The 9,071-nt window shown below is 45.3% G+C and overlaps 1 protein-coding gene across 2 annotated transcripts in view; it reads left to right on the top strand.

Moving 5' to 3' along the window:
* The window catches only part of DERA (deoxyribose-phosphate aldolase), a 90,433-nt gene that overhangs the window by 53,498 nt on the left and 27,864 nt on the right, over positions 1-9,071 (top strand). The gene's annotated exons all lie outside the window — the stretch shown is intronic.

The raw sequence follows: 9,071 nt of genomic DNA, 5'->3' as shown, positions 1-9,071 counted from the left end.
GCCCCTGAGATCCAAATCTGAGACGAGCAAACAGCCTGAGCCGTCAGTTTGTGCACTGACAACTTCCTCCAGGGCCGGAGGGGGAGGAATCGTTCTGTCTTTGGCAATCACTAGCAGCAGAGAAGTTCTGTTGCCCTTACAGCTCATGGCTGGAGAAGCCTCTGTACCACTTGCTCTGCATAGCCACTCCCAGTGCTGCTACATGCCATTTGCCTACTAGAACTTGTTCTGCTACAGGAGGCCAGCCATAGCCATTGGGGAGTGGGTGGGACTGGTGAAATTGCCTCCGTCCAGCTCAGTGGGGTGCTAACTATGCAACTCCTGTCTGTGTCTTAATATCACTCCTGAAAAATGCTATGTCTAATGTATAGGATCTTTGATCTTCTGTCATCTGTCACTCCAAACCTTGTGTGCACCTTGAACACTGGTGGCAAGTAAGAGAAGTCTTCTGGCTGACTCCCTGGATAATTTGTCAAGGGTTTATTTTGTCTAAGCATTTCTGTACAGATACTGCCTGATTTTCAGAGGTGTTGTACACTCATGGCAGTTTGACTGTAGTAGGAGCTGTGGGTGCCCAGCACCTCCAAAAACCAGGAAATAATGGGTTACGTTAGATTTTACGTTGCCAGTGATATCTAAAAATAACTGGAGAAACAACTGGCTGCTGCAGTGCTAATATTAATTCAGTAAGTCTTGCAAATTTCAAAAGGCCTATAGGCACTACAGCAATCCCAAATTAATCCCAGAATTGAATCAAAAGTACTTTTTCTGGGTCATCATTTTAAATCCAGGTCAGCAAACTAACCCTCTTCCCCACAGTAACAAACTCTTTGCCCCGTAAACAGGAATTTTAAGCTTTGCCTTGCTGTGGAGCAGGCCAGGGATGTACTTTGGTAAATATTCAGAGGGTGAGAGTTCATGTGACAGAGAAGGCCCTATCGCCTTTCTGTCCTCTCAAGATTATAACGAAGGATGGTCAACATCCCAGTTGATCTTAATTGCAGTGGTGAGGTACCCTATGTCCCCAGCTAGACAGGTCCTATGTTATTTCACATCCCAATTCTGTTTCCTTACGGCAGAGGACAAACGTCCATCTTTGGCCTAGGATTCCTACCTGTTCTTTAGACTTTGCTAGGCAACATGTCATCTTTAGTTAGCAAGCGCTCTTCACCTAATCCAGTACCCTTGAAATCAGTGGAAAGACTCCCATTGGCCTAACGGTTTTAGTATTAGGTCTACAGAAGGTTGGGGAGCGAGTGCTTGGAGCTCATCTGCCCAACAAACTCAAAAAAGAAGTTAGTAGATCAGCCCATGTGACTTGATTGCATGCGGTCATGTTGTTGAATTATATTAGTATTTAGAGAACATGAGGCACATGTCAACACTAGTCACAGGTTTTTTGTTAAAGGAGGTGCTCCTTCGTATTCAATTTCTTAACATCACCATTTCGTTATCCTCAACCCACCCACATTCTGAATGTTCAGCATTGCACTGTGCATTGTAGCCACATTATTCAAGCATTTCATTGTCCTCTGAAACATAAGGTGTTGACAGCAGCCAGAAGCAGGATACTAGACTACATGTACCATTCATCTGATCTGGCAAAATGTGTGCCTAGATGAAGGCTGTGATTTTCAAAGGAGTGGAAAATATGTGCTTAAATTCCATTGAAATTCAATGGGAATTGGACACCTGCCTCCTTTAAGCTCTTTTGGAAAACCCAGATGAAGTCTTTGAGATTTGACTGACAGTATTAATTCTTCTGGAATATTTAACATTGTACATCTCTCTTTATTTAACCCTGTGCTAAACAGCTACAAAGATCTTGATATCCCTTAAAGGATAATCAGTTAGCTGAGAGGTGCAATTCTTGCAGTGTTAGGGAAAAGAAAGTGGCACCTGGGAGTGAGTGCACATCAGTGGCTGAGGAAGTACATTATTTTCAAGGAAGCAGACTGCATTTCAATATGAATCAGGAATCTTGCATCACTGGCTGTTTATCTGCCGCACTGTTGGATCTTGAGCTCTTTGAAGTCTTAGGTTATGTGTATGGTGCCTGGCCCATGCCAGTTGGTTCAGGCTCAGGCTAAGGGGCTGTGTCATTGTGGTGTAGCTGTTCAGACTGGGGCTATATATAGCCTAAGCTCTGGGACCTACCCACCTTGCAGGATCCTAACGCCTGGGCTCCAGCCTGAGCTCAAACTTCTACACCATAATTAAACAGCCCCTAAGTGCGAGCCCAAGTCAGCTGACACAGGCCAGCCACAGGGTTTTAATGGCAGTGTAGACATACTCTTAGGCCTTGTCTACACTGGCACTTTACAGCTCCACAACTTTCTCTCTCAGGGGAGTGAAAAAACACCGCCCTGAGCGCTGTAAAGTGGCAGTGTAGACAGTGCACCAGCGGAGGGAGCTACTCCCCTCATGGGGGTGGTTTTGTTACAGCGACTACACAAGCCACATTAAAGCTTGAACGTTGCAAGTGAAGACAGGCCCTTAGAGGTGGGCTAAGGAAGATCAGCTTAAGGGTTTTACACCTGTAATTCTATCAGCTGGTTGCCAAACACTGAGGAGATTGAACCAATCAGTGGAGTTCCTTCGCTGGCGGCTGCACTCGCTGTGCAAGTCGTGCCCATTCCTAGAGCAGATACTCAATCCATTTAACCTATTGGCAGTACCAACACTAGAGGGGCCAAATACGAACACATTTTCTCCACACCAGTAGGTGCTGTGCTAAGTTTTTCTCCACTTGGAAATCGTTTTTATATGTATCGTTGCTTCTGTCTTAGCCTGTATACACTGCTTTGCTTATGACAAGAAGGTCTGTGTGTTTTTGACAAAGACATCAAAAAATTGGCAAGCCAGCTCTACAAGGAATGGGGAAGGCAGCAGTAGCTTCAGAAAACACGAGGAAAACCTTTTCTGTATGAATTAAGTAAGGGCACATGCCATGCTGAAAGCTTCTTTGGTTTCGGAAAATGGGTTTTAGCCGTATTGTCCAATTTTCGAAAATATCCCATTAGTACCCAAAGACTTGTATGGAGCGAGAAAGGGATGCAGGTGGGGGATTAAAATGGGGGGACTGATAGATAAATGTACCCATTTTAGGAACTAATTTTGTGTGTGTCATTTTTCCCCCACATGAAAGCTGGTCTAATATCACTCCGACCTTCCTCTGTCTCACCCCGGGATGTGTGGGGGAAGAGACTATGAGGATGTTATAGATGTTTGGGTTTATTAGAATATTAGAGGTGTTTACACAAGTATGCAACTACCCCCAGAAAGGTCATGAAGGTGTAACCCATACTCTTTAACAAAGATGCTCTTTGAAATGACTAAATATGCATAAGGAAATTAAATGATTGCATATCAAAGCATAATGGATTTAGTCAAATACATTTGAAAATACAATCCTAGAATAATTGAGTTTAAAAAGAGGATGAGGCAAATGTCTGAACAAGCTAACACCTGTGATCTCTCTGTATTGCAACAACTGCAAAAAATATAAAGGAGGGAGGAAAACTACTGTATGAAAGGGCTACACTGGCAGGCCAGACAAAAGAAAAAAGGCAGATGAAATTTGCAAACAGAAAACATTCCCTGACCAAGACTCTATTTCAGTCTGCTCAAAACAGGAAAAGAAAAAAAATTCCCAGTTTCCTAGGCACCCTTCTAAGTATCTGCCACAGCTCATTACAAAAACCAATTAAACTTTTACAACCAAACCAAAATTGAAGCAAATGGTTTCTCTTACCCACAACTTTGAGGAAAGCCAACTAGCCCAGTCTGGCTCCTTGGCCAGAATGGCACTGTTTATATACCCCTCCCAATTTCCCAGCAGGCCTTGCCAGAACCTAGGACTGTTAGGAAAGACATTTCCCAGAAAACTTGCTGTTCTGGATCTCAGAAAGTGATTGGCTTTCTTACAATAAGCCAGCCTTGTCCTTGACTACTGAGGGAAGCGGGGAGTTCTAGCCTGCCCTGTTCATGGATCCCCAGCCTAGGGCCCTGAAGCCACAGGCAATAGGTTGGGCTTCGTCACAAACCCTAGATGAGTTCCTCTCCCAAAATGGTACTGTTTTCTGTGCAAGTACATGGTAGTACTGGCCTTAAAGTGCCAGTACACTACCTTGCACAGGCACCCACTGTTGGATGAAGAGGGGATGTGACAGGCTAATAGCTTAAAAGAAGAGAAAGGACAATCCAAGGTGTTTAGGGGATGGGCACTAGAAAACAGAGTCTTGGCTCACTTTCTCTGCCACAAGGTTTCCTCTGTTCCTAATGCTGGTGCAGCTCTGCTTATGCTATGAATATTGGGAACATGGTCAGAAAGGAGCTGTCAGTTATTGGCATTTTAAGCACCATGTCCTGTTCTATGAAGGGCAGTAAACATACTGGTAGCTGTCTGGGTGCTGGGAACATATTCCTGCTGTGACATGTGGACTGTCCTGCCCCAAAGGAGAAAAATTCTTCCAAGCAAATGTTTTATGAGAAATGAACAAGGGAGGCGAGCAAGCTAGCAAAATCTGAGTGAAAAACTAGGCATACTGTCTGCACTGTAGGAAACAAGACTGCTGAATAAATAAGACGTAGCACTTATGATAACTATGTACATCTTCAAAGCACGCTACACACATTAGCAGAGAAACCTTTACCACACCCCACTGAGGTGTAAAAGGATTCTCTTTTGGATTTTTTACATAAGAAGAACGCAACTGGCCCAGCAAGTCAGGAACTGGGATTAGAACTCAGGAGTTCTTGTGCTCAGTCCAGAAGTTGAGATGTCACTCAGAGTTCAAAGCATATTGTGTTTAAGGAGAACTGTGATTTGTAACTAAAACTGCCGAGATCTAGTTCATTATGAAACTGAAAGCAAGAAGCAAACCAAAGCAGGAGAAGGTTTAGCAAGAGTTGAAGGTGTAACAATGTTGAGCCCTATTCTTCACTTTTTATTACAGAGTTGCAATATCATTGAGTTCACTAATTTACTTCTGCTTTACACAATGGGAAGGGTAGCTTATGTCCTTACCATAACTCCTGAATAAGGGGCAGTGCATAATTGCTCCAAGAGCACACAGGTCCAGACTGTTAGCCTGAGGCACAATCTGGTGCCTAGTTCCTTTCATCCTTCCAGAAGGAAGTAATCTGTGTGAGTCCCATAGCAGGCATGAATTGCTTCCCCTCCACAGTGGTTCTGATGCACTGGCTGGCAGTGTTGGGGCAGGGGACAAATGGAGTTAATGTTTGACCCAGTCCCTGCTCCTTCCGGCACACTGTTGTTGAAGAGAGCATAGCAGTCTCTCAGGCTGCTCCCTCACTCATGCTGTGACACATGATACTGATAGTCCATGCAAGGGAGCAAGGAAACACTTTACACCTCCTTCCTTCCCTGGATAGGCCATTTGCCTCATCCTCTTTTTAAACTCAATTATTCTAGGATTGTATTTCTAAATGTATTTGACTAAATCCATTATGCTTTGATATGCAATCATTTAATTTCCTTATGCATATTTACACTTTACACCTCCTTCCTTCCCTGCATGTGTACAGCAGGTCACAATCTGGTCCTTCATGAGAGGAGAATCAGGCCCATAATCAACAGAAAGAAAGCAAATTATCTTTGTATAACTCTCTCCATTCTGCACAGCAGATGTCTTGCATCCTGCATAGTCTGCATGTGTACTGCACATTCAGAACTTCAGCTGACATCATCAGAAGTTCAGTGTAAAGAATGAGAACAGATTCTGTGCACTGAAGATCTGCTCTATGGAAGAGTGCATCACAGTGCAGGACAAAGAGGAGGATTTTGAATAAACGTTTAGATTAGATTATGGAATAAAAATGTTTTTGGATGACAAGGTAGAGCAGGAAATGTTTGTGCAGAAATAAGACTGACTCTCTCCCTCTGAAAAGGGCTGGTATAGCAATAAAAGGGACTTCAATTATTCTGATTCTGAGTGAAAAAGCAGTAATAGAAAAATGAAGGAAGATGCATGTTCAATAAGGCAGTACAGGACTGCTCCCTGAAATGGTGTAATTGCCAACAAGCTTAGAGTTATTCTACAACTAATCATTGGAAATAATGTGGGCATGATAGATAAGTTTGAAGTTGAAAAGCTCTAAAGATCCAATCACATCATCCTCAGATTTGAATTGCTGATGACAGCCCATAAAAAGGGTGGTGACACAAAAAATATTGGACGTGGGTAAAGCAGACCTTGAAGGAATGCAAAATGAGATTTTAAAAATCTGGCTGGAATTCAATAATTTATGTATGGGGAATCAAAAGTGAAGGAGTGGAAAGTAGTTAAGAAACAGTAGGGGATCTTATAAAAATTCTTCCAGTATTGTCAAAAGAGGAACAGAAGAGAGTGTGGTTAATTAGAGAGCTAAAGTCATACCAGAAACAAACAGAGGCATTGGAAAAAAATAGAAAGCACCTGCAAGGGAGAGTCTGAGTGTTACAGAAATAAAGTGAGAAGACTAGAATTTCATTAGTTTACACTTCAATAAGCTGCAAACCCAAATACTTTACAGCACCACACTTCTATTGCATATTTTTAGGTCTTCTACTTACCAAAAAGTATACTAGCTGGCTTCTATAGCAGTATTGCAGGGAAGATCAGGGTGTGTACTGGGGCACATCCTACTTCTCAAATGATGACACTTGCTGGTTCATAATGTTTGCATATGTAGATAGTGGAAATTAGAAAACAAAATTGACAAGAAATTGCAAGCAGTCATAATTAGCAGTGAGGCTTATCTGTCTATGTGCATTTACATTTTGTTCATATACAAACACGCTGGTTCAAATGCCCCGCTCCCCTAAATCAAAGCAACCATACCAACTTAAACCAGATAATCTGGCCTACTATTTATGAATTATTACAGTTTGATTTGGTAAAGGCCATGATATGCAAGGTTCTTTCCAGCCCTACAAGCAAGAGTGTGCTTTCCCCAAGGAGCTCTCAGTGGAGAGATGGACAGACAGACAAATGGGTGTCAGGGAGGGAGGAACAACTAAAGGAGGTAGTATACTCGGAGACAGTGCAGAAGACTGGGGATTCGGACTCCTGACTGCCAGCCTGCCATTGACGTTAGACAAATCACTCAACCCCCTTGGGCTTCTGCTTAGCCATCTGTAATATGGATGTAATACCTTTTACCAGACCTTTTGTCAAAGTAATGAATGAATTAATGTTTATAATGTTTGTAGAACATGAAAAGTACCAAATGGGGAGGGGGAGAGAATTTTCTCAATGACAAAAATATTACTCCTCTTAAAGGCACACGATCAACTGGGCATTTTGCCTGAGTAAGGACTGAAGGCCAAATGCTCCTCAGAGAAGATCTGTTTGTGGAGCAGAGACGCATTTCTCTCCACATAGTCTTCTGTCGTAAAAGGCAGTTCTTTGAGTGCTTCCTCATATCCATTCCATATTAGGTGTGTGTGCTCACCGCATGCACTGTTGGCAGAAGTTTTTCCCTTAGCAGTGTCTGTAGGGGACCGGCTCTGGCACCCTCTGGAGTGGCGCCCGCATGGCATGGTGTAAGGGGCGCTGCTGGCTCCCCGCATCCTCAGTTCCTTCTTGCTGCCAATGACGGTGCTGGAACTTCTGCTGCTTCGGCTAGCTTTTGCTTAGTTCAATGTGTCTCATGAATATTTCTTTGTAAAATAGTTGTATATGGTTTAGTATTTACCCTTAGTATTAGTTCTAGTTAGTTGGTCCTGGACGGGACTCAGCCTAGGGACTGATCCTCAGGCTTTAAATGATGCCCCGATACCCAGGCTTTAAACAATGCGATTTTTGTAAGTGGCCCATGCCCATCAGTGACCTGCATGTTAGCTGTTTAAGTCGTATCTGTAAGTCATTCAAACTGAGAACAAAAAAGCAGAGAGACATCCGTTTCAGGGCACTCCTGATTGAGTCAGCGCTGTCCCCAGCACCGGAGCAGAGGTTTGACTTGGCCCCAAACGCTGCAGCATCAGCACGGAGCGTCCCGCTGGTGCCGTCTATGAGCCAGCCTGCCCCGACCAAGAAGCCCAAGAGGTCTGTGAGGGGAAGATTTCCCACTTCTCATAAGGGAAAGGAGAGGGCTGGAGGAAAGCCAAGACCCGTGCTGGGCGGCTTGACACCTCTGTCAGGGAGCTGGGCCCCAGCTCATGTTGAGCAGTCAAGCCTCTCCTATACTATGCCTGCCACACAGGACAGTGACGAAGGCCGCCGTCAACTCCAAGTCCCGCCTATGCCCGAGGCCCTGCAGGCAGTGCAGGAGATCCTCACGCTATCGGTGCTGCCCAAACCGGTTCTGGCAATACCCAAGCCCAAGGGTAAACCCACCGTGGGACCGTTCTCAGTGTCCCCGACTCAGCAGCGCCGCTCCCCATTGCAGAGGACATCCCGCCAGCCCTCGCCAGCATGGAGCTATCATGTGTTGGGCTTTGGGAGGCAGGCTCAGAGAAGCCCTCTTCGGGGTCCAGACCCTGGGCACGGACAGCAGGATTTGAGGCGCGTCTCGCCGGTAACCTGGCACAGACCTGCGGAAGCATGCGCTCCCCGGCTTGAGCATCGAGACTGACCCATCAGGTTTACGACCCATCGGCACCGGTCCTGCAACCGATCGGTGGAATGGGGTTACCAGTCACCCGCCCAACAGCACCCGTTGGTGAGACGCGAATCCCCTCGATCAGGTAGATTCTATCAATGGCCAGCCCGCTCTAGGTCCTGGTACAGGTCAAACAGCATGAGGCATAGCTCACCAGTCTAGCAATGCAGATCCATCAAAGATCTCCGGGGTCCCACGGGAGGAACTCGTCCTGATCGGACAAGTCGGCATCGAGGCACAGGTTACTCTGTAACATCTGTTCCGCTTATGACTCCGGTGCTGATCAGGAGTCCCTGGTAGCAAGACAGGCCCCAGAACCAGAGGTATCATTGACCTCATTGGCACTGCAACCGACCCCAGGGCCTCCGGCCAATGGCCAGCAGTGTGGTACCCCTGGAATCCATGGGGGTTCACCCAGCCTTCCCAGGCTGCCCGATCAGTGGGGCGGCCTCAGATAGGCCATC

The sequence above is a fragment of the Eretmochelys imbricata genome, chromosome 1 (assembly GCF_965152235.1).
Source record: "Eretmochelys imbricata isolate rEreImb1 chromosome 1, rEreImb1.hap1, whole genome shotgun sequence".
NCBI lineage: Eukaryota > Metazoa > Chordata > Testudines > Cheloniidae > Eretmochelys > Eretmochelys imbricata.
This window is presented reverse-complemented; position numbering and strand designations above follow the sequence as displayed.